The sequence below is a fragment of the Hyla sarda genome, chromosome 2, assembly GCF_029499605.1.
Source record: "Hyla sarda isolate aHylSar1 chromosome 2, aHylSar1.hap1, whole genome shotgun sequence".
Taxonomy (NCBI): domain Eukaryota; kingdom Metazoa; phylum Chordata; class Amphibia; order Anura; family Hylidae; genus Hyla; species Hyla sarda.
In genome coordinates this window covers 278,587,834-278,615,145 of record NC_079190.1, presented here as the reverse complement: position 1 = coordinate 278,615,145, position 27,312 = coordinate 278,587,834, and the positions used below count along the sequence as shown (strand labels likewise).

Sequence of the window (27,312 nt, the reverse complement as noted above, 5' to 3'; positions counted from 1 at the left end):
CCCTGTTTTTACTATCCTGCCTCCAATATTGTGGGTGGTATCAATTTTCATAATATTATTACTAGGGATGTCCCGATACCGATACTGGTATCGGTATTGGGGCCGATACCAGCCATTTGCATGGTATCGGGGACTCGTTTAATGTCCCCGATACCATGTCCGATACTTGCGGCTGCTGCCACTCTGCTGACCCGTTCTCCTGTCCTCCCGTCTGCATCATAGTGTTCCATGGAGGAGCATGTGACACACACGTCACTCCGCCTCCTCCCCTGCGCCCAGCGTAATGCTACGGAGGAAGCAGAGTGTCGTATATGTCACATGCTCCTCCATAGGACGTCAGAATGCGGACCGAAGGACGGGAGAACGGTGCAGTGGAGCGGCCGAGGAGGTGAGCTGCCTGCAAGGAGGGGGGGCTGCTACTAATGTCTACAGGGAGGACTGCTGCTGTCTAAAGGGGGGGCCCTGCTGCTGTCTAAACGGGGGGGGGCCTGCTGCTGTCTAAATGGGGGGGCCCTGCTGCTGTCTAAACGGGGGGGCCCTGCTGCTGTCTAAACGGGGAGGGCCCTGTTGCTGTCTAAACAGGGGGGCCCTGCTGCTGTCTAAACGGGGGGGGGGCCCTGCTGCTGTCTAAAGGGGGGCCCTGCTGCTGTCTAAAGGGGGCCCTGCTGTTGTCTAAAGGGAGGGCCCCTGCTACTGTCTAAAGGGGGGGCCCTGCTGCTGTCTAAAGGGGGGGCCCTGCTGCTGTTTAAATGGAGGCCCACTTTCTACAGGGGGGCTGTGGTCTACAGGGGGGCTGCTGTCTACAAGGGGGGCTGCTGTCTACAGAGGGGCTGCTACTAATGACTGCCGGGGGGCTGATGCTAATGTCTGCAGGGGGATACTACCTACTATTAAAGACAATCTTACAGCAGAGTCACCTGCACTAACTTGAATTTATAGGTAGATAATGGAGGTGACCCGGTTTCTACTGCTGCTTACCATGTGGTGATCAGTCTCGCCGCCAATGCAAATCCCCTGTGCTGTCCAATGGAGAAGAGAGAAATCTTGGCTCATACTTCCATTGTACAAAACAAGGAACCCACAAATACAGGAACCAGCGGCAGAAACCGGGTCACCCTGGTGTCAGATTCCCTTTAACCCCTTCACGACGAGCGACATACATGTACAGCGCCGCGAAGTGTCACTTGGCGCGCGGCGACGTACATGTACGTCGCGGGGTTCCGGGAGCGCCGCGTCACCGGTAGCGGTGATCGGGCCGGGATGACTGCTGTTATCTAACAGCAGGCATCCTGGCACATCGCCGAGGGGGGTCCTGAGACCCCCCCATGACCTCGATGCGCGCAAATCGCAGGTCAATTCAGACCTGCGATCTGCGCGATTCCGGGTCATACGGGTCACTGGTGACCCGGTGACCCAGAAAATAAGAGGGATCGGGGATGTCCGAGACACCCTCGATCCCCCTAAAGGGATAGGAGTTTGGTGGCAGGGGTGCCACCCCTCCTATCCCTGCTATTGGTCAGCCGAGCGACCGACCGATAGCAGACAGGGGGAGGGGGGGTTAAAGTTCGGTTCCCCCGCTTTGCCCACCTATCGGTGTCCGGGCAAAACGGGGGAACCGTCCAGGGAAGGTCGGCGCCGAAGGTCCCTACCTGGATCCCGGATCCCCGTTCGCGATCCTCCCCCACGTGCGGCGGTGGCGGCAGCAATACTTCCGGGTACTGCTAGGTGAGTTGTTGCCTAGCAACATCCGGAGGGCCACAGTTTACAGTGGTCTATAGACCGTGGCCCTCCAGATGTTGCAAAACTACAACTCCCAGCATGCCCAGACAGCTGTTTGCTGTGTGGGCATGCTGGGACTTGTAGTTTTGCAATATTTAGAGGGATTCAGGTTGTAGATCACTAAGTGGTCTCAAACTGTAGCCCTCCAGATGTTGCACAACTACAACTCTCAGCATGCCCAGACAGCAGTTTGCTGTCTGGGCATGCTGCGAGTTGTAGTTTTGCAACATCTGGAGGGCCACAGTTTTGAGACCACTGGACAGTGATTTACAACTTGAACCCCTCTAAATCTTGCAAAACTACAACTCCCAGCATTCAGGAACAGCATAAGGCTGTCTTGGCATGCTGGGAGTTGTACTTGCGTGCCTCCAGCCATTGCATAACTACATCTCCCAGCATGCCCTTCCGCAATCAGTACATGCTGGGAGTTGTAGTTTTGCAACAGCTGGAGGCACACTGGTTGGAAAATACTGAGTTAGGTCATAGAACCTAACTCAAGGTTTTCCAGCCAGTGTGCCTCCAGCTGTTGCAAAACTACAACTCCCAGCATGGATGGTCTGTCAGTGCATGCTGGGAGTTGTAGTTTTGACCCCCCTCCCGTGTGAATGTACAGGCTACATTCACACTGGCGGCAGATTACAGTGAGTTCCCCGCTACAAATTTGAGCTGCGGGAAATTTTTCGCCGCAGCTCAAACTCCTAGCGGGAGACTCCAGTGTGAATGTAACCTAAAAACACTAACATAAAATAAAGAGTAAAACACTACATATACACACGTACACTGCCCCCCCACCACCCCCCTCCCCAATAAAAATGAAAACGTATTGTACGGCAGTGTTTCTAAGATGGAGCCTCCAGCTGTTGCAAAACAAAAACTCCCAGCATTTCTGGACAGCAATTGACTGTCCAAGCATGCTGGGAGTTTAGCAACAGCTGGAGGCACCCTGTTTGGGAATCAATGGCATAGAATACCCCTATGTCCACCCCTATGCAAGTCCCTAATTCAGGCCTCAAATGCGCATGGAGCTCACACTTTGGAGCCCTGTCGTATTTCAAGGCAACAGAATAGGGTCACATATGGGGTATCGCCGTACTCAGGAGAAATTGCCTAACAAATTTTGGGAGGCTTTTTCTCCCTTTACCCCTTATGAAAAGGATCAGTTGGGGTCTACACCAGCATGTTAGTGTAAAAAAATAATTTTTACACTAACATGCTGGTGTTGCCCTATACTTTTCATTTTCACAAGAGGTAAAAGGGAAAAACGCCCCCCAAAATTTGTAACACAATTTCTCCTGAGTACGGAGATACCCCATATGTGGGTGCAAAGTGCTCTGGGGGTGCACAACAAGGACCAGAAGGGAGAGTGCGCCATGTACATTTGAGGTGATTTGCACAGGGGTGGCTGATTGTTACAGAGGTTCTGACAAACGCAAAAAAAAAAACACCCACATGTGACCCCATTTTGGAAACTACACCCCTCACGGAATGTAATAAGGGGTGCAGTAAGAATTTACACCCCACAGGTGTCTGACGGATCTTTGGAACAGTGGTCCGTGAAAATGAAAAATTTTGCACAGCCCACTGTTCCAAAGATCTGTCAGACACCAGTGGGGGGTAAATGCTCACTGTACCCTCATTACATTCTGTGAGGGGTCTAGTTTCCAAAATGGTATACCATGTGGGGGTTATTTTGCTGTTCTGGCACCATAGGGGCTTCCTAAATGCGACATGCCCCCCGAGCAAAATTTGCTCTCAAAAAGCCAAATATGACACCTTCTCTTCTGAGCATTGTAGTTCGCCCGCAGTGCACTTCAGGTCCACTTATAGGGTACCTCCATACTCAGAAGAGATGGGGTTACAAATTTTGGGGGGTCTTTTATGCTATTAACCCTTGCAAAAATGTGAAATTTGGGGGGAAACCCACATTTTAGTGACATTTTTCTTTTTTTTTTTTACATATGCAAAAGTCGTGAAACACCTGTGGGGTATTAGGGCTCACTTTATCCCTTGTTACGTTCCTCAAGGGGTCTAGTTTCCAAAATGGTATGCCATGTGTTTTTTTTTTGCTGTTCTGGAACCATAGGGGCTTCCTAAATGTGACATGCCCCCCAAAAACCATTTCAGAAAAACGTACTCTCTAAAATCCCCTTGTCGCTCCTTCGCTTCTGAGACCTCTACTGCGCCCTCCGAACACTTTACATAGACATATGAGGTGTGTCCTTACTCGAGAGAAATTGGGCTACAAATATAAGTATACATTTTCTCCTTTTACCCCTTGTAAAAATTCAAAAATTGGGTCTACAAGAACATGCAAGTGTAAAAAATGAAGATTTTGAATTTTCTCCTTCACTTTGCTGCTTTTCCTGTGAAACACCTAAAGGGTTAAAACATTTACTGAATGTCATTTTGAATACTTTGGGGGGTGCAGTTTTTATAATGGGGTCATTTATGGGGTATTTCTAATATGAAGACCCTTCAAATCCACTTCAAATCTGAACTGGTCCCAGAAAAATTTAAAATTTTGTGAAAAATTGGAAAATTGCTGCTGAACTTTGAAGCCCTCTGGTGTCTTCCAAAAGTAAAAACACATCAATTTTATGATGCAATCATAAAGTAGACATATTGTATATGTGAATCCCCCCAAATTTTTGGGGGGAATATCCATTTTCCTTACAAGCAGAGAGCTTCAAAGTTAGAAAAATGCTAAATTTTTTATTTTTTCATCAAATTTTGGGATTTTTCACCAAGAAAGGATGCAAGTTACCACAAAAATTTACCACTATGTTAAAGTAGAATATGTCACGAAAAAAAATCTCAGAATCAGAATGATAACTAAAAGCATTCCAGAGTTATTAATGTTTAAAGTGACAGTGGTCAGATTTGCAAAAAAGGGCTTCGTCCTAGAGATGAAAATGGGCTCCGTCCTTAAGGGGTTAAAATAAAAGTACTCGTACTTGGTATCGGCGAGTACTAGAATTAAAGTATCGGTACTTGTACTCGGTCTTAAAAAAATGGTATCGGGACATCCCTAATTATTACCATCCATTCCGTTGGTGAGTGTGTGGGAAATGGACATGGATCTAACAGAAGGCCTGGGTTGGAGGAACATTCTCACTTGTGTCCTCATATCCTTAGTCTCAGAAGGGGGGTAACTAACCAGCAAGGCTTTGAGAGTATCAGACAGACCCAATCTAAACTGGCAACATATGGCTGGATTAAGCCCTCACTACTTCCATAAATTAGCACAATTCTCTTTTGCAGCACTGTTCCAGGTATCCAATTGCGACTCCAAATAAGCTGCCCTTTCTGGCCCGTCATATAAAAGAAAAGAAAAACTGTCCTCTGGGGACAATTCAGAAGCATTAGGATAAAGGGAAGACTTCCATTCTAGAGGATTCCTTTGCATCAGGGACATAACTATTGCGCAATTACACTGCGCAATTTCCTCTTCAGCCAATAATCACCTTATGTCATAAGCATTTTATTCTTTTGCATTGCTGCTTTAATGTAGATGTTAATGCTGTTGCATTTATGAACATTAAGTTTTGTTGTTGTGCACTTTTTTGTCTTTTGTATCTATTGTGACATTTTATGCAGCATTTAAGTTACATTTCACCATTTCTATAAGGATGATCCATTTTGTGCCTGCATCATTGGCTTTAGAGCTCTAATAGTTTGTTTACAAGGTCAGTGTTGTTGACTAAGACATTCCGTGATAGGGTGTCTGATGGTCAAAGAAGAAAGCACAGTTCTCCTGATAAAGTTGTTGGATGTCATCTTTACTAACATGTCCCTGTTTTAGAATTGAGGGATATTTACTGTGAAACTTATGGATGGACTCTATTTACTTACTGCCTCTGTAAATGATGCTGCTGTTAATCACTACAGTAATGCAAGTCTTTCATGAAAAAAGGGTTAACCCAGGCTAGAAACATTATACAAACAGCACAGTAGCTCCTTACGTCACAAATTGAAGCTATTTTCTGCCTGTTTGGTTTGTAGGGAGGTGTTACGTGAAGGATCTCAGTTGCCAAGGAAGAGTCACTGTTACTAGGGGACAGGGAGAATCTTTAAAAGGAGAAAGAGAAATAGGAAGAAAAGGAAAAATTATGAGAGAAAAAAGGAAACATAAATGGAAAGAATTGACATAGATCACATTCATGAGCCAGGTAATGAATTGGACTGGTTTGTGAAAGGAATATCCTATCTACTAGAAATCAGTATGGGGCTAAAGATAAAGAAACTTTCCTTTTCTCATTTTAACAATTGGGAAGAGTATGAAACTATTGTTAGTTCTGTCCCTCCTACAGCACACTGATACAATGACATGAAGCAATTGGACCCCAGGCATTCTGTGTGTTTATCTAGGAAGCAATAGGGTTCCACGCCGTAAAATAAAAGCATGTTCCTTCTATGATGCAGTTTTTTTTATTCCTCTATGTCACTATCTGTATGAAAATAAATCCTGAAATATTAGTTTTCATATTGACCACTGAGCCTAACAATAGAACCAAATTCCCTGGTTTGTAGAGATCACTTTTCAGCTTGTGCTGTGTACACTAGGGTCAGAGAATTAATCATCAAATGCAGGATTACATTGAAAAGTAGCATATATATACTATATAGCTAAAGGCAGATAGCAAAGGATCACACCATTAGCAGTTAGTTCAATTCCATGGTGAACTCTACATATGCAGTAGAGTAGATCAACACCATTTTGTTATGGAAGTCAATAAGAGATATATATTAGGCCTGGCAAAAAGTAGCATCATTTTTGGGCAAACATCCACTTTGTGCAAGAGTGATGCAACTTTTTGCCACTTTGTGTGCCAGCTTTCACAGAGTAGGCTGGGCTTTGCCACAAAGGGACTGGCACTGGCGCAGCTGGTCTATGTGAAAAGAAGGTACAGGAAAAAAAAGCGCTTTCTAGTGCACGGACTGGTAGGACCTGCTTACTCTCCATAGATATTTATCTACTTGATGTTATATGCTAGCTAGTTTTCCTGCACTAGGCACTTTATATTATATGTGATAACTATACATTGATTTGATTTACTAGCTGCTCTACAATTATTTATTATACTTCCTGTTAAGAGTCTTTGTTTCTGATATTTACTTACCTATCGTGCACTACCAACTGTGATCGTATGTATGTGCCCTATTACTTTATGTCATTTGTTTTTATCATTATATTTGTATTTAATAAAATGTTATACATTATTCTGGTAGTAGTGTTTAATTTTGGGGTATATTAATTATGGAACACTACACCTATGTGTGTTGGTTGGTGAGGTGAGATTCCCCACCATTTGCTTGATTTGGTGTAAACTTATGAAAATGGCAGTAGACAGTTCAGGTGGGGTGTTCAACATGTGTTGAGCTCAGGGCATGTTGCATGTAGTAGCTTCCAGTTGCAGCCTCCATCCCGAAACAACAAGTTTCGAAAAGCATTTATTTTTATTCAACAGGTCAGGTCTAAATATAGACCTGATGAAGAAAAGTGGATGCTTTTCCAAATGTACTGTCCATGTTCAAACTGTCCGTGTTCAAATAGTTTATGTGAAATATTAGTTTTGAGCTACACATTGACGCATGTCGCACAACAGGAAATTGCATCCAGGTCGCATGATCAAAATATTTGTGCAACTTGTCTGTGACTTGTTGCTGCCTAACTTTATTGCGGTTGTGAATTACAGTCATAGCCATAAATTTTGGCACCCCTGAAATTTTTCAAGAAAATGAATTATTTCTCACAGAAAAGGATTGCAGTAACACATGTTTTGCTATACACATGTTTATTCCCTTTGTGGGTATTGGAACTAAACCAAAAAAGGGAGGAAAAAAGCAAATTGGACATAATGTCACACCAAACTCCAAAAATGGTCTGGACAAAATTGTTGGCACCCATTCAAAATTGTGGAAAAATAAGATTGTTTCAAGCATGTGATGCTCCTTTAACCCCTTAAGGACCGGGGGTTTTTCCGTTTTTGCATTTTCGTGTTTTGCTCCTTGCCTTTAAAAAATCCTAACTCTTTCAATTTTGCACCTAAAAATCCATATGATGGCTTATTTTTTGCGCCACCAATTCTACTTTGAAATGACGCCAGTCATTTTGCCCAAAAATCTACACTGAAATGGAAAAAAAATCATTGTGAGACAAAATTGAAAAAAACCCCGCAGTTTTGTAACTTTTGGGGGCTTCCGTTTCTACGTAGTACATTTTTCGGTAAAAATGACATCTGATATTTATTCTGTAGGTCCATACAATTAAAATGATACCCTACTTATATAGGTTTGATTTTGTCGTACTTCAGGAAAAAATCATAACTTCATGCAGGAAAATGAATACATTTAAAATTGTTATTTCTGACCCCTATAACTTTTTTATTTTTCCGCGTATGGGGCGGTATGAGGGCTCATTTTTTGCACCATGATCTGAAGTTTTTAACGGTACCTTTTTGCATTGATAGGACTTATTGATCGCTTTTTATTCATTTTTTCATGATATAAAAAGTGACCAAAAATGCACTATTTTGGACTTTGGAATTTTTTTGCGCGCACGCCATTGACCGTGCGGTTTAATTAATGATTTATTTTTATGATTTGGACATTTTCACACGCGGCAATACCATATATGTTTATTTTTATTTACACTGTGTATTTTTTATGGGAAAAGGCGGGTGATTCAAACTTTTAATAGGGAAGGGGTTAAATGATCTTTATTCACTTTTTTTTTCACTTTTTTTGCAGTGTTATAGGTCCCATAGGGACCTGTAACACTGCACACACTGATCTTTCACATTGATCACTGGTTTCTCATAAGAAACCAGTGATCGATGATTTTGCCGCTTGACTGATCATGCCTGGATCTCAGGCACTGAGCAGTCATTCGGCGATTGGACAGTGAGGAGGCAGGTAGGGACCCTCCTGCTGTCCTGTAAGCTGTTCAGGATGCCGCGATTTCGCCGCGGCTATCCCGAACAGAACACTGAGCTAACCGGCACACTTTCACTTTCACTTTAGATGCGGCGCTCAACTTTGAACGCCGCGTCTAAAGGGTTAATAGCGCGCGGCACTGCGATCAATGCCGCGCGCTGTTAGCCACGGGTGGCCCCGCGTTATAGATGTTCCAGTACGTCATGTGTCCTTAAGGGGTTAAACTCACCTGGGGCAAGTAACAGGTGTGGGCAACAGGTGTGGGTTACATTGTGTGTCTGTGTGTGTCACACTAAGCATGGACAACAGAAAGAGACCTGTCTGAGGACTTGAGAACCAATATTGTGGAAAAATATCAACAATCTCAAGGTTACAAGTCCATCTCCAGAGATCTAGATTTGCCTTTGTCCACAGTGCGCCACATTATCAAGAAGTTTGCAACCCATGGCACTGTAGCTAATCTCCCTGGGCATGGATGGAAGAGAAAAATTGATGAATGGTGTATATGCAGGATAGTCCGGATGGTGGATAAGCAGCCCCAAACAAGTTCCAAAGATATTCAAGCTGTCCTGCAGGCTCAGGGAGCATCAGTGTCAGCATGAACTATCTGCCGAAATTTTAAGTAAATGCTATGGCAGGAGACCCAGGAGGATCCCACTGGTGATGACACAGAGACATTAAAAAAGCAAGACTACATTTTGCCATAATGAACTTGAGTAAACCAAAATCCTTCTGGGAAAACATCTTGTGGACAGATGAGACGAAAATAGAGCTTTTTGGTAAAGCACACCATTCTACTGTTTACCGAAAATGGAATGAGGCCTACAAAGAAAAGAACACAGTATCTACAGTGGAATATGGTGGAGGTTCAATGATGTTTTGGGGTTATTTTGCTGCCTCTGGCACTGGGTGTCTTGAATGTGTGCAAGGCATCATGAAATCTGAGGCTTACCAACGGATTTTTGGTTGCACTGTACAATGTCAGAAAGCTGGGTTTGCGTCCGAGATCTTCCAGCAGGACAATGACCCCAAATATATGTCAAAAAGCACTCAAAAATGGATGGCAACAAAGCGCTGGAGAGTTCTGAAGTGGCCAGCAATGAGTCCAGATCTAAATCCCATTGAACACCTGTGGAGAGATCTTAAAATTGCTGTTGGGAAATAAGAGAGACATGGAGCAGTTTGCAAAGGAAGAGTGGTCCAAAATTCCAGCTGAGAGGTGTAAGAAGCTTATTGATGGTTATAGGAAGCAACTGATTTCTGTAATTTTTTTCCAAAGGGTGTGCAACCAAATATTAAGTTACGTGTGCCAATAATTTTGTCCAGCCCATTTTTGGAGTTTGATGTAACATTATGTCCAATTTGCTTTTCTTCCTCCCTTTTTTGGTTTAGTTTCTATACACACAAAGGGAATAAATATGTGTATAGCAAAACATGTTACTGCAATCCTTTTCTGTGAGAAATACTTAATTTTCTTGAAAAATTTCAGGGGTGCCAACATTTATGGCAATGACTGTATATAATGGAAACGTAAAATCAGTATTGTATCCTGAAGGCTCATGCACATAAAAATTTGGATGCTTCATTCAACAACCATAGTACAAAATCACAATACAATCCTATGGGCTTTTACATGACTCCCGATTACAGAGATTACTCTGTTTCAGAGATGCGGAAGGTACAGAATCCTGCAGAAAATAAAAATTAGGCTCCATAAGACATCAAAATGCAGAGATATTCTTTCCTAAAAGCCTTGCATCATGGGTAAAACATAGCTGCAATATGGTGCCATATAGGCTGTGTGAATATGGCTCTGCTGTGTAAATGACACCTGACACTGAAAAAATAGTAATAGATAAGACATTGTTTATATATATGAGTCCACAATGTACATGCCTGTAATATGAATAATCATAAAGCATGTACATTTTATTCATTAGTCTAAAAAGAATAAAGAAAATGGAATATTTTTAACATAGCCTCTATAGTTTGCTCGGTTTCATGCAGAAATCGTTTCACTATACTCTCATGCAAAGAGGATGATGGGAAGAATGTTTGTGAAGAACTTTCCACTGGGATTTAAAACTGGTTGGAATGAGGGAGGCGGGTGAGTAATCTTAGTCCTCAAGATGCTCTTGGCCTCCAAGCAATCAGCATAATTAATAGTAATTGACTACACAGAGAAGAAAGCAGCCAGTGTCAGGCCTTCAACATCTGTCATGCGCCCCTTCAACTGCCCGTTGCCTAATTTTCTTTACTTCCTAAAATGCGTTTGATAAGCAAATAAGTGTGTGGAGATTTGAATAATTAAAAGCTCTGGTTTTCCATCACAGTTTAGTAAAGCTGCTGTTCACATGCGCATCTAAAAATATGCAGCGCAGTTACATATGAAAATGGTTGACATTTATTGTCGAAGTGTATGCAATTATGTTAATTTTAATAACAGCAGTACAATGGCAATTAGATCTCTTTTTTGTGTACTGACCTTTTTTAGCTTCAGTGATCAAGGTTATCACTCTGAATAGGCAAAGAAGCTGCAATAAATATGTACCTATTCACACAACAAACCTTAATAAATTCAGTGACTTATATGACATACCTACCTACCTATTCATCAGCTTTTGAAGTGATCTTTTCGAATGTCAAGTGAAATAATTCAAAATGTCATCACTTGTTACTTTCTGGCATCCTGATGACTAATAAAAGTAAACTTTATATATATTTTATAGGGTCTCCAGAAGTTTACTATGAAAAGCTTAATTCCCAGGAAACCCGGCAAATACTAACTTTGTCTGCACAAAGTTGCCTAAGGCTGCAATGTAGTATTACATGGTGGCCATTCAATGGTTTAATGCCATACTGGGAAATGTTATAGTTGTGTTAGCCAAGTTGCCTTTATTTGCAGGAACTATTGCCTATTGTTAGATGTTGTTTTCCGCACACTTAAATGCTGTGCATACATTTCATTGTTTACTGCTGCAGTATCTGTGTGGTTTGGCAAGGTGGTCGCATGGAAGTCCCCATGCAATCTTAAAAACCAACTCCTGCCAAGTAGTGGTTGTGCTTTGCTGGAGCGTTAGTAATGAGTTGTGAAACATCAGTGTTCCTAGCCTGGGTGATGAGCCGCTATTCGAGCAATGGTGTGAGAGCTTGATATTGGCAAGCAGAGAATATACTGGGCTGTGTCAAGTAGAGTGTCTGGAGCTGTGTTTGTAGAGAAGTCCTGACTTGTGAGATTGCAGAGGTTTGCCACACAATTTCCATCAATGACATCAGTATTGACAATGCTTATTGAATGTTGAGAGAGAGAGAGAGCAGCCTTTAAAGGGGTTATCCACCATAAGGTGATTTTAGCAAGGACTTGCCAGACAGTAATGGACATGCTTAGGAAGGATCTGCGCTTATCTTGGGGCTAAATGGCTATGTTGAGAGATTACCATAACACTGTGGCTAGCTTTTTGTGAACTGGTATTTTCTTTTTGGCTTTTCTTCTTTTGACTACAAATCCCACAATTCCATTTCCCTCCCTCCCACACATCAGCCACCCCACCCATTGAAACATAAATGAACTGTATCCATTCAAAAGGCCTGTTGTTTTTAATCAGGGTGCCTACAGCTGTTGAATTAGTTGCAGATTGATCTCTCTCCCACCAAGCGATTGCTCCACCCATTGAAGCAGACAGGCTCCCTGTCATCAGCTGACTAGTGAGTCAGGTCTCGGCCGCATTGCAACCTGGGAAAAATCTGAGACAACAGTCATTTTGTATGCTGTTAAAAATAAATATTGGGGTGAAAATCACATAAGAATTGTAAGAAAACCATCACATACAAGTACAGAAACTATATTATGAACTACACTCACTTTACAGCCCCTGTAGCATAGTCAAATAAAAAAAAAATCCTGGAATACCCCTTTGATAAACCCTGGGTCAAAGGGAGACAGTCAACCCTGGCTTGTGACATTACATGGCTTTCTGTTATCACAATTTGGGCCTGGCTTGTTTGAACACTCTCTCAGTGACGGTCCTAGGTGCGGGGGGTGGGGGGGGTGCGGACTGCACCAGGTGACACCCTCTGGTGGGGTGACACCCTGACCCAAGTGCCATGCTTGAGACCATACTGTTTCTGTGAACTTGATTTGCAGTTCAGATTGAGCTCTCAGAAACAATGTAAAGGGGGGAAAAAAATAATACCCTACCCACCCGACCATTCCCCCACTGCCCCTCCATGGACCACCAGACTCCACAGAGGTTAATTTGCCAGTGCGCCTGGGCCGCTTCTGGTGACATTGGTTTGGGGGCTGTATGGGGACATCCATCACATTAGTCAGCCTCAGAGGAAGAACAAGCAGGACAGCATTGATGCAGCAGTGAGGGATGCACTCTGCTGGGTGAGCCGGGCGGGGGGAGGTGTTTATGGTTGCGGTGTGTCACAGTAATGCATACTGTGTGTGGAGGGGGGGGGGGGGGGAGGAAGCAGACATAAATAGGGACACTAATGTGGGGGTTGGGGGGAGTTATGAGGCTGATATGAATCATATCACCCCCCAACCCCCACATTACTGTGCTTCAGGTCTACATCATCACCCCCTATATCTTATGATGCACAGTAATGTGGGGGTGTTAAGGGTGCTTGGGATGCTAACGTCAGGCACAGTATATAAAATAGGGGGGCATGAAGCACATTATATAATATATGTGGGCACTAGTGTATAATAAATTTACTTCTGATGCACAGTTTGTTTTGTATTTCAGAGATATAATTTACCGTATATAAGTAATTTCTGGGGTGGTACCTTTTTATGGGCTACAGCATGTTGTGTTATTATATTCATAGGGAACAGTGTGTGGCAGTATTTTATTGAGAGGGCGCAGTGTGTGGTAGTATTATATTTAAAAGGTACTGTGTGTGGTAGTATTATATTCAGAGGGCGCAGTGTGTGGTAGCATTATATTCAGGGGTACAGTGTGTGGCAGTATTATATTCAGTGGTACAGTGTGTGGCAGTATTATATTCAGGGGGCACATTCTGTGGCAGTATTGTATTCAGGAGGCGAAGTGTGTGGTTGTATAATATTTAGAGGGCTCAGTGTGATAGTATTATATCCAGAGGGCACAGTGTGTTGTAGTATTATATTCAGGGGGCGCAGTGTGTGGCGGTATTATATTCAGGAGGAAAAGTGTGGGGTAGTATTATATACTAAAGTCCAACTGACTCTTTTTCTCGGTTATTGCGCCAAAATTTTAGTCGCAACGTCTGTGCGACTATTTATGTGACCAAATTTTTGTTGCACAAGTGACACTTTAGAAAACACTCTGAGTGTTTTTTTTCTCTCTGAAATGGGCGTGTTTTATGCAAAAATGGGCGTTTTATGGGCAAGTACTTTCAAAATCACTCGAAAAAGAGTGTGAGTTTGCCGCACACAATAATCAACAGCCAAGAGGCCGAGTGAAATTCCAAAAATGGAGTGATTTCTAACAAGGGACTGTTTGCCATTGTGTTTTTTGTGAAAGTAACTTGTTTTATAACCTGAAAACATTTTGTATCGTTTAACACTTTTATGAATAAAATATTGAATGCTTTTGTGATAGTTAATGTTAATTTTTTTTCTTTTTAACACATTTGCATTATTAGGTTTAAATCAATTTAACACCCAAGCTGATAAACTTGTTGTAATGTTTGAAAAATTATAACACATGAATACTTTTCATTCATGGAAACATTTATAAACAAACAAGTCTAAACCCTTTTGACTCACACAACTCATTTCTTTAGCTCGGAGTTTGTGCGACACAATTGACAAGTGCGACACAAAAAAACGTGCGACAGAAAAATAACCGACATGTGCGACAGAATAGTAAATAAGCCTGAAAAAAAAGACAAGTGATATTGAAATCACTCCAGAATAAACACTCCATTCTTAGTAAATCAGGGCCAGTGTGCGGTAGTGTTATATTCAGGGGCACAGGTTCTGGCAGAGTTATATTAATTATTGTTTTCATATAGAGGATCAGACTGCACTGATGAAACGAGGAGCCAGTGCTATCTGGGCATCAAGTTCAGACAGAAAAATTAGCTTAAATGTGGCAGTATGTACCATCAGAATTAGATAAGGAAAGACAACAGAGAAGACGTCAAGAACTGTGAGCCACTTATTTCATTGTCCCATATCACCCACTAAAGCTGTAGTCACTTGTAACTTCTGCAGTAATGATTTGTGAAACAACAACTCCCAGCATACCCTTACTACTGCTCAGATCATACTAGGAGCTGTAATATCACATGTTGAAAGCTTCTTTAGCACTGTCCACTTAATTGGCAATTGGTATATCTGGTTTTTGAACTGGAAATAATTTCCCCTGACAGGCTACATTGTGATTGTCCATCAAATCAGGCTAAAAAATTACTTCAGGGTACGGGGTGACAGCACTTTCTCCCGCACCGGGTGAAACCAACCCTAGCAATGCCACTGCACCCTCTATCTGTTTGTGTGATTATTCCCTACATTTTATCTCTTGTACTCTTAGGGCAAGGACTCAAGTAGGCAGGGAAAGTGGCTATGGGGGAACTCAGGGCAGCACTTTTCTTTGCCCCACATGACAATGCCTATGGTTGTTTCTTCTGTTCAATTCCATTATAACCCCTTTCATGCCAAGAAAATGGTACATTAAACAGGAGAACTTCTGGAACACCACTGGCTGTATGTTTCAGTCAAGAGTGTTCTCCTTTAAATAACAGTGTAAGCTACATTTTTCCCAGCTGTAGGAGGAGCCTGTCTAATCCTCAGCTGTTTCTGTCCCTTCTGTGAAGAAGTTATGAGGAACAGTCAATGTAATTTCATCATACAGTTATGGTATGTTGACTGAGATAGTTGCCACTGGTGAGAATACTCATGAAGAAAATAATTATTTGGACAGAAGCAAATGAGTAAAATAGGTAATCCTAGCTGAATTGTATAAATTAGGCAGACCTCCGGACTGCCCCAGGTCCAGTAGAATAGTCCAGGATTTTAGGCACTGCTCTGCTGTCTTGGTACATGAAATGTGATCACTTTAAGTCTTTACACAGGCACCTTCTGGAGCCTTTTCCCATTTTTTACATTCCCCTTATCTCTATATATGGCAATCTGTCAATCAAAGTGCATGTCAAGGTTGATACTCCACCACATAAGTGGGCAACTCCTTCCTTCCCTCTGCCCATCTGCTGGAAGATTTTGTCTGCCTAGCAATCAGATGATGCTAATGTGGATTACGTGGCACCACGAGGAGCTGCATGCTGTCAACAGGCTGCAGAAGAAAGGGTCGTAGACGGGACCTTCACAGGCAAGACACACATAAGTGGGATAATATAACAGCACTCTGCAGTGCCTGCTTCTGTCTAGGATATAGAACCCACCATTCCAGACTACTCATTGCCACCCAAAACAAACCCTGCCCTTTGGCAGAAACATTCACTTTACAGAGAAGTGATTCCTTTTTCCCAGTAAGTCTTACTCTTTTCAGCTTTTCAAATAATCAGCACTCGAAATGAAGTGGCTATGCATTATAGCCCTTTCAGCAACCCATTGATTGTGATAGACATTGACAAGTCAATTGCCAATGGATTCCAAATAGATCATGGACCAAGTGCCTCTATCAACTTTATCCACATCCTAAAAACTTTGGCAGAGCTCAGAAGCTATAAACTCTGTGCCCAGCCACATCCCATACTCCCTCTATCTCTGTCACTGTATTGTGCAGTATGTTTCTCAGCTGTCGTCTTCTGTATCCTACCCCGCACCCACAGTTGCGAGTTGAGGTCTGTCTGCATGGGTAACGGTAGCACTCTGTAAGGTTGTTTCACACTGGTCTACAGGAGTGCATGATAGGACTGGACATGATCCAAAAAGAACAAACACTACACACTGTAAGATGAATGCACACCTAGACAGTGTAGTTTGTTCTTTTTGGATAGTGTATATTTATTAACACTCTGTTGCACCCTGACTGGATTATCAGGGCTGAGCCCCCTGCTGTATTTAATGATTAAGGACTGGGCATGATAGGATTTGCTTGGGAGTGGATTGAGCGTGGTAGGAAGCATGGCTATGCAAAAAAAAAAAAATTTTTAAGATGTGCCTCTTTACAATCTTTCCCCGCACAGTGACTATAAGTCAGGGGTCTCAAATGTAGTTCCGGGCGCCGGGCAGGTAACTTCTTCAGGCATTTAGCCCTGCTTTGGGCAAGCAGCGCTGAATGCCGGAAGGCTTCACTTACCCTGCCCTCCTTCTCCTGTTCTCCAGTTGGCCGCCCGGCCCGAGTCTGGTGAGGGCCGTCGCGCATGTGACGTCCCTCCGCAGACCCGCAAAGGAGGACGTCAGTGACGTCACTTGTCAGTCCGCTGCCGGAGAGAAGCACAGCGCAGGACAGGTACGTGTGTCTATGTGTATGTGCATGTGTGGGTGTCTGTCTCTCTGTGTGTGTCTGTGTGTGAGAGTCGGGTCAAGGGCCGACAATGCTACCTAATGTAGAGAACCTGCTTCTACCTAATGTGGGGAACCTGCTTCTACCTAATGTGGGGAACCTGCTTCTACCTAATATGGGGGAACCTGCTTCTACCTAATGTGGGGAACCTGCTTCTACCTAATGTGGGGAATCTGCTACTACCTAATGTCGGGAACCTGCTACTACCTAATGTTGGGAACCTGCTACTACCTAATGGGGGGAACCTGCTTCTACCTAATGTGGGGATCCTGCTTCTACCTTATGTGGGGAACCTGTTTCTACCTAATGTGGGGAACCTGCTACTACCTAATGTGGGGAACCTGCTACTACCTAATGTGGGGAACCTGCTTCTACCTAATGTGGGGAACCTGTTACTACCTAATGTGGGGAACCTGCTACTACCTAATTTGGGGAACCTGCTACTACCTAATGTGGGGAACCTGCTACTACCTATTGTGGGGAACCTGCTACTTACTATTGTGGGGAACCTGCTACTACCTAATGTGGGGAACCTGCTACTACCTAATGCGGGGGAGCTGCTACTACCTAATGTGGGGAACCTGCACTACCTACCTAATGTGGGGAAACTGCTACTACTTACCTAATGTGGGGAACCTGCTGCCTATCTAATGTGGGGAACCTGCTGCCTACCTAATGTGGGGAACTTGCTGCCTATCTAATGGGGGGAACCCCCAGAAGTAGAACCCCCATCATGTGTTAGCTCATGCTATTACCACACGGGGGTAGGGGGAATGTGGGGGTTGCTGGTGGATGATGAGGGGCGCATGATGGGGGCATTATGTGTAAGGGGCAGATGATGGGGGCATTATATGTAAGGGACGCATGCGGCCCAGCCTCACCCAGCTGCTACCTCCAGTGGCCCCCAGATAATTTGAGTTTGAGACCCCTGCTGTAAGTATATGGGGCCTGATGTAGTTTCCTTTATAGAGAGGAAGCCAGAAGTCAGTATCCTAGTCCCTTAATTCTCTGGATAGGCGGGGGTTCCCTTAGGTCAGACCAATTCTAGTGATGTCACATCCTAGCAAAATACAGTACTAGGAATTTGTTAGATAGAAATGCTCCTTTAAATAAGTATTCATTTCCTTTACAATGGCCAAGCAAGGGCAATTTAAAGTGAAATTATTCTAAAGTGATGGGTTACTGTATTTTTTTTATTGCTGGCACATATTGTTAACTGAGAATAAAGTGTAATGCACAGCACAAATGGGTCATCCATGAAGGCAGATTTATTCAGGCAGCTTGGATGACCTCACAGCAGACAGTAGCTAATAAGTGCCTTTTTATTAGGCATTACTGGTAGAGATTATACTAGGGATCAAACTTCGTGCAGAATCCATAAGTTAAACAGTGAATGAACAGTAAAACTTTATCTTATATAACTATAATTTTGAGCTTTATCTTATTTAGTGAATTCAGAGGAAAATGAAGATAAAGCAGCCAGATAAGATACGATCAATGGATTTGGTCAATGTTTACATTAATTGCAGTTGAGGTCTAAAGTGTACACACACAAGACAAGAGGTAGACAGACTTATAGCAGCAATAAATTAGACCCTTTACTTTAAAATCAAGTATGGGAGAAAGTCCTGACAGTGCACAGCTTTATAAGACATCATGAGTAATGGCAGGCTGTTCATAATCTGTACAGAAAAACGTTCAACCTGACACTGATTTCTGTACAGCTCCAACAGCTTTGCTTACCACTGCAGATAGAATACTAATAGAACACATATTTACAGTATATTATTACAAGCCACTCGATTCAAAAACACAATGTACAGAAACAATATATAAATTATACTAAATAATCAGTACAACAATATATAACAACTACAACAATATATAAATTATACTATTTTGTAGTTATATAACAACTTCAACAATATATAAATTTTACTAAATATTTCTATGGTGAACCCCATGATTCCTATTTCTTGTAAACATTGGAGCATGTTTCCAACTGTTACTAAAGGACCTTATAAGGCAAAGTTTAACCCCTTAAGGACTCAGCCCATTTTGGCCTTAACCTGTTAAGGACATAGGACGTTCTCTAACGTCCTCACTAGCTGGGCTTTAATGCCCAAGGACGTTAGAGAACGTCCTGTTGTATTTCCGGTCTCTGCCGCTCGCCGGGCAGAGATCGGAACTGGGTGCCTGCTGAAATCCTTCAGCAGGCATCCAGGTAGGGTTGCCACCTTTCCCTCAGAAAAATACCGGTCATGGGTGTGGCTATGTGGGGGTGGAGCTACAAAAGGGGAGGGGCCAGATTGCACAGGGGCTGAGGGATCAGGGGTTTAAGAAATGGCATGGGGGATGGGAGGGGTGTTTAAGAAATGGCATGGGGGATGGGAGGGGGGTTTAAGAAATGGCATGGGGGATGGGATGGATACAATATATATGCGGGGGGAGTTTTCCTATATCGCACAAAAAAATTTACATTTAGAGAATACCTACCAAAACCCTATTCATGCCGGCGGCGGCGGTAGTGGTGGTGCGCGACAGCAACGCTGGCTCTCTCTGATGACGAGTGACGTCCCCCTGCGCAACGTCAGATAAACAGGCTAATCAGACAGTATCACACATGACAGATTTAGATGCACAGGCTCAGCAGACAGTATCACACATAACAGGATTAGATACACAGGCTCAGCAGACAGTATCACACATGACAGATTTAGATGCACAGGCTCAGCAGACAGTATCGCACATGACAGATATAGATACACAGGCTCAGCAGACAGTATCACACATGACAGATTTGGATATACAGGCTCAGCTCACAGTATCACACATGACAGGATTAGATACAGAGCGCAGCAGACAGTATCGCACATGACAGGATTAGATACAGAGCGCAGCAGATAGTTTCACACATTAAATCAGTGTTTCCCAACCAGGGTGCCTCCAGCTATTGCAAAACTACAACTCCCAGCATGCCCGGACAGCCAAAGGCTGTCTGGGCATGCTGGGAGTAATAGTTTTGCAACAGCTGGAGGCACCCTGGTTGGGAAACACTGCATTAAATACACAATTTTGCAGAGAGGTCTCACCAGTCTCTTGTCTTCACTTTCTCCTTTCCCCGGGCGGCTCCAGGTTAAGGAATGTCCGGGGTTGAGGAGGAATGGGGTGGGCAATTATTTATCCCATGGGGCCACATGAGAAACTAAAAATATTGTGGAGGGTCGGGTAGTTTTTCCCCAGATTAGGCAGCATAGTTGTCCCCCAGATTAGGCAGCATAGTTGTCCCCCAGATCAGGCAGCATAGTTGTCCCCCAGATTAGGAGCATAGTTGTCCCCCAGATCAGGCAGCATAGTTGTCCCCCAGATTAGGAGCATAGTTGTCCCCCAGATTAGGAGCATAGTTGTACCCCAGTTGTCCCCCAGATTAGGAGCATAGTTGTACCCCAGTTGTACCCCAGATTAGGAGCATAGTTGTACCCCAGTTGTCCCCCAGATTAGGAGCATAGTTGTACCCCAGTTGTCCCCCAGATTAGGAGCATAGTTGTACCCCAGTTGTCCCCCAGATTAGGAGCATAGTTGTACCCCAGTTGTCCCCCAGATTAGGAGCATAGTTGTACCCCAGTTGTCCCCCAGATTAGGATCATAGTTGTACCCCAGTTGTCCCCCAGATTAGGAGCATAGTTGTACCCCAGTTGTCCCCCAGATTAGGAGCATAGTTGTACCCCAGTTGTCCCCCAGATTAGGAGCATAGTTGTACCCCAGTTGTCCCCCAGATTAGGAGCATAGTTGTACCCCAGATTAGGCAGCATAGTTGTCCCCCAGATTAGGCAGCATAGTTGTCCCCCAGATTAGGCAGCATAGTTGTCCCCCAGATTAGGCAGCATAGTTGTCCCCCAGATTAGGAGCATAGTTGTCCCCCAGATTAGGAGCATAGTTGTCCCCCAGATTAGGAGCATAGTTGTTCCCCAGATTAGGAGCATAGTTGTCCCCCAGATTAGGCAGCATAGTTGTCCCCCAGATTAGGCAGCATAGTTGTCCCCCAGATTAGGCAGCATAGTTGTCCCCCAGATTAGGTAGCATAGTTGTCCCCCAGATTAGGCAGCATAGTTGTCCCCCAGATCAGGCAGCATAGTTGTCCCCCAGATTAGGCAGCATAGTTGTCCCCCAGATTAGGCAGTTTACCCCCCCCCCCCCCCCTACACACACACACACACACACACCCATATATACACAGACACATAGAGACACAGACACATATAAACACAGACACATATATACACACAGACACATACACAGACACATATATACACACAGACACATACACAGACACATATATACACACAGACACATATATACACACAGACACATATATACACACAGACACATACACAGACACATATATACACACAGACACATACACAGACACATATATACACACAGACACACACACAGACACATATATACACACAGACACACACACAGACACATATATACACACAGACACATATATACACAGACACATATATACACACAGACACATATATACACACAGACACATACACAGACACATATATACAGACACATATATACACACACACATATATACACAGACACATAGAGACACAGACACATATAAACACAGACACATATATACACACAGACACATACACAGACACATATATACACACAGACACACACACAGACACATATATACACACAGACACACACACAGACACATATATACACACAGACACATATATACACACAGACACATACACAGACACATATATACAGACACATATATACACACACACACATATATACACACAGACACTCACCCGCCCTGCGCAGCAGATGGAGACAGAATACACGGCCTCTCCCCTCCCTGCTCTGCCTATGGAGGGTTGTAAGACTGCACGGGGCAGAGGGAAGGCGGGGGAGGGGGAGAGAGGAGACAGGAGGTCACGCCCCCTCCCCAGCACTGTACAATCTCTTCCTGTCATCGCACGGAGCTCTCCCTGTCACAGGCTGGTGGTGTCAGACCTGAGCATTGTACGGCCGGTCATGAAGAAGTGTTCTTCTGGGGATGCTGCTCCGTCCGCCCCTGTCAGTGAATGAAAAATACCGGCCATTGCATAGCCGGTATTTTTCATCCAAACTTACCGGCACAGCCCGTAATGTAGATGAAAATACCGGCTGTGCCGGTAAAATACCGGCAGGGTGGCAACCCTACATCCAGGGCAAACGCCGAGGGGGGCCATGTAGGCCCCCCATGTCGGCGATCGCCGCAAATCGCAAGGGAAATCGCCCTTGCGATCTGCGGCGATACCGGGCTGATCGGGTCTCTGGGACCCGACCGCCCGGTAATTTCGCATGATCCCGGCTGTCACAGACAGCCAGGACCATGCTGAAGTATCGCAGCGAGGTGGCAAGCCGGCCACCTCCTCCGATCCCCTGCGATCCGTCGGTTAACTAACCGACCAATCGCAGGAGGGGGGGCGGTTACTTCCTCCCGTCCTGCCCGGCCCCTTGAAGTCCGGAGAGGACGGGAGGAAGACCGGAGGACGCGGCGGGGGACGGGGGAGTGCTGGGGACCGGCCCCGGTACTTACCTCGTCCCTGAAGACCCGGATCCCGGCGAGGAAGATGGCGGCGGCGGCGACAGGTGAGTATATCTTCAGCCGCGGTCGGGCCCTTTACAGCAATGCACGTCGCCGTAAAGCGACATGCATTGCTGTATTGGGACCCTGTAAACTACAACTCCCAGCATGCCCAGACAGCCCTTGGCGTCTGGGCATGCTGGGAGTTGCAGTTTTGCAACATCTGGAGGTCCACAGTTTGGAGACCACTGTGCCCTTCCAGATGTTGCAAAACTACCCATCCTCAGCATGCCCTTACTATCCAGGCATGCTGGGAGTTGTAGTTCTGTAACATCTGGCCCTTCAGATGTTGCAGAACTACAACTCCCAGCATGCCTGGACAGTTTTGGCATACTGGGAGTTCTAGTTTTGCAACATCTGGAAGGGCACAGATTGGGAACCACTGTATTAGTGGTCTGCAAACTGTAGTCCTCCAGATGTTGCAAAACTACAACTCCCAGCATGCTGGGAGTTGTAGTTCGGCAACATCTGGCTCTAAAGATGTTGCCGAACTACTACTCCCAGCATGTCTGTGAATGCTGGGAGTTTTGGTTTTGCAACAACTGGAGACACACTGGTTGGGAAACATTGTCTGTTTCCTAACTCAGTGTTTCCCAACCCGTGTGCCTCCAGCTGTTGCAAAACTATAACTACCAGCATGCACTGATAAAGTGTGCATGCTGGGAGTTGTAGTTTTGTAACAGCTGGAGGTCCCCCCTGTGAATGTACAGGGTACATTCACATGGGCAGGGGGCTTACAGTGAGTATCAGGCTGCAAGTTTGCGATGCAGCAAATTTTGCGCGGCAGCTCAAACTCGCAGCAGGAACTCGCTGTAATCCCCCGCCCATGTGACTGTACCCTAAAAACACTACACTAACACAAAATAAAATAAAAAGTAAAAAACACTACATATACACATACCCCTACACAGCCCCCCTCTCCTCCCAATAAAAATTAAAAACGTCCGGTACGCCACTGTTTCCAAAATGGAGCCTCCAGCTGTTGCAAAACAACAACTCCCAGTATTGCCGGACAGCCGTTGACTGTCCAAGCATGCTGGGAGTTTTGCAACAGCTGGAGGCACCCTGTTTGGGAATCACTGGCGTAGAATACCCCTATGTCCACCCCTATGCAAGTCCCTAATTCAGGCCTCAAATGCGAATGGCGCTCTCACTTTGGAGCCCTGTCGTATTTCAAGGCAACAGTTTAGGGCCACATATGGGGTATCGCCGTACTCGGGAGAAATTGTGTTACAAATTTTGGGGGGATTTTTCTCCTTTAACCCCTTATGAAAAGGTGAAGTTGGGGTCTACAACAGCGTGTTAGTGTAAAAAAATAAATTTTTTACACTAACACGCTGGTGTTGCCCTTTACTTTTCATTTTGACAAGAGGTAAAGGGGAAAAGAGCCCCCCAAAATTTGTAACGCAATTTCTCCCGAGTACGGAGATACCCCATAAGTGGGCGCAAACTTCTCTGGGGGCGCACAACAAGGCCCAGAAGGGAAAGTGCACCATGTACATTTGAGGTGATTTGCACAGGGGTGGCTGATTGTTACAGCGGTTTTGACAAACGCAAAAAAAAAAAAAAAACACATGTGACCCCATTTCGGAAACTACACCCCTCACGGAATATAATGAGGGGTGAACTGAGAATTTACACCCCACAGGTGTCTGACAGATCTTTGGAAGAGTGGGCTGTGCAAATTAAAAATTTTGTACAGCCCACTGTTCCAAAGTTCTGACAGACACCAGTGGGGGGTAAATGCTCACTGTACACCTTGTTACGTTCCTCAAGGGGTCTAGTTTCCAAAATGGTATGCCATGTGGGGGTTATTTTGCTGTCCTGGCACCATAGGGGCTTCCTAAATGCGACATGCCCCCCGAGCAAAATTTGCTCTCCAAAAGCCAAATATGACTCCTTCTCTTCTGAGCATTGTAGTTTGCCCGTAGTGCACTTCAGGTCCACTTATGGGGTACCTTCATACTCAGAAGAGATGGGGTTACAAATTTTGGGGGGTATTTTCTGCTATTAACCCTTGCAAAAATGTGAAATTTGGGGGGAAACACACATTTTAGTGATTTTTTTTTTTTTTTTTTTTTACATATGCAAAAGTCGTGAAACACCTGTGGGATATTAAGGTTCACTTTACCCCTTGTTACGTTTCCCAAGGGGTCTAGTTTCCAAAATGGTATGCCATGTGGGGATTTATTGCTGTTCTGGTACCATAGGGGCTTCCTAAATGCAACATGCCCCCCAAAAACCATTTCAGAAAAACGTACTCTCCAAAATTCCCTTGTCGCTCCTTCCCTTCTGAGCCCTCTACTGCGCCCGCCGAACACTTTACATAGACATATGAGGTATGTGCTTACTCGAGAGAAATTGGGCTACAAATATAAGTATAAATTTTCTCTTTTTACCCCTTGTAAAAATTCAAAAATTGGGTCTACAAGAACATGCGAGTGTAAAAAATGAAGATGGTGAATTTTCTCCTTCACTTTGCTGCTATTCCTGTGAAACACCTAAAGGGTTAAAACGCTGACTGAATGTCATTTTGAATACCTTGGGGGGTGCAGTTTTTATAATGGGGTCATTTGTGGGGTATTTCTAATATGAAGACCCTTCAAATCCACTTCACACCTGAACTGGTCCCTGAAAAATAGTGAGTTTGAAAATTTTGTGAAAAATTGGAAAATTGCTGCTGAACTTTGAAGCCCTCTGGTGTCTTCCAAAAGTAAAAACTCATAAATTTTATGATGCAAACATAAAGTAGACATAATGTATTTGTGAATAAAAAATTTTTTTATTTGGAATATCCATTTTCCTTACAAGCAGAGAGCTTCAAAGTTCGAAAAATGCTAAATTTTCAATTTTTTCAGCAAATTTTGAAATTTTTCACTATGAAACGATGAGAGTATCGACAAAATTTTACCAATAACATAAAGTAGAATATGTCACGAAAAAACAATCTCGGAATCAGAATGATAGGTAAAAGCATTCCAGAGTTATTAATGTTTAAAGTGACAGTGGTCAGATGTTCAAAAAACGCTCCGGTCCTAAGGTGTAAAATGGCCTGGTCCTTAAGGGGTTAAGGACGTTTTCGTTTTTTCCTCCTCGCCTTCAAAAAATCATAACTCTTTTATATTTTCATCCACAAACTAGTACAAGGGTTTGTTTTTTACGCAACCAGTTGTCCGTTGTAATGCCATCCCTCACTTTACCATAAAATGTATAGCACAACCAAAAAAATACTATTTGTGTAGGGAAATTAAAAAGAAAAACGCAATTTAGCAAATTTTTGGAAGGTTTCGTTTTCACGCCGTACAATTTACAGTAAAAATGACATGTTTTTTTTATTCTTTGGGTCAATACGATTGAAATGATACCCATGATAATATACTTTTCTATTACTGTTGCGCTTAAACAAAATCGCAAACTGTTTAACCAAATTAGTATGTTTAAACCCCCCTATTTTGAAGACCTCTAACTTTTTCATTCTTCTGGATAAGCGGCGGTATGAGGGCTCTTTTTTTGCACCGTGATCTGTACTTTTTAGTGATACCATATTTGCTTATATAAAACTTTTAATACTTTTTTAATAATTTTTTTTGGAATAAAATGTTATAAAAAAGCTGCTATTTTGGACTTTTTTTTTTTACGTTCACGCCGTTCACCGTACGGTATCATTAACATTTTATTTTATTAGTTGGGATATTCACGCACGTGGTGATACAAAATATGTATATAAAATATTTTTTTACACTTTTTGGGGTGAAATAGGGAAAATGGGAAGATTTACGTCTTTTGGGGGGGTTTTCAATTTTTTTTTATTTTTTATTTTCTTTACTTTTATTTTTACACTTTAATAGTCCCCATAAGGGACTATTTATATCAATCATTCCATTACTAATACTGTTCAGTGCTATGTATAGGACACAGCACCGATCAGCATTATCGGTCATCTTCTGCTCAGGTCTGCTCGAGCGCAGACCGGAGCAGAAGACCCCTGGGAGACGGCCGGAGCAAGGTGAGGGGACCTCCGGCCGTCATGCTGGATGATCGGATCCCCGCGGTAGCGCTGCGGGCGATCCGATCATCCATTTAAAGTTCCGCGATGCTGCAGATGCCGTGATCTGTATTGATCACGGCATCTGAGGGGTTAATGGCGGACATCCGCGAGATCGCTGATGTCCACCATTACGGGCGGCTGCTATCAGCAGCCGGGACCTGCCGAGCATGACACGAGCATCGCTCCGATGCTCGCGGTTATGCATAGGATGTAAATGTACGTCCTTGTGCGTTAAGTACCAGCTCACCATGACGTACATTTACGTCCTGCGTCGTTAAGGGGTTAATTCATCAGTTTGGAAAAGAAATGCTAAAAATTCATTTTTACTAGAAATATTTCACTATGTATATGAATAACCCAAAATGTTTTACCGTGAATATATCCAGTATGTTTTAGATGAGAGGACACTTGTGTATAGAAAGATG

At 43.7% G+C, this 27,312-nt stretch overlaps 1 protein-coding gene across 1 annotated transcript in view; it reads right to left on the bottom strand.

The window, feature by feature from the left end:
• The window catches only part of DLGAP3 (DLG associated protein 3), a 538,301-nt gene extending 517,658 nt beyond the window's left edge, over window positions 1-20,643 (bottom strand). Inside the window, exons 1-2 of the mRNA XM_056557211.1 lie at window positions 20,270-20,643; window positions 19,674-19,757 (exon numbers count right to left, since the gene is read on the bottom strand). The gene's annotated coding sequence lies outside the window, so the exon portion shown is untranslated. The remainder of the gene's footprint in view (window positions 1-19,673; window positions 19,758-20,269) is intronic.
• Between the last annotated feature and the right edge of the window lie 6,669 nt (window positions 20,644-27,312).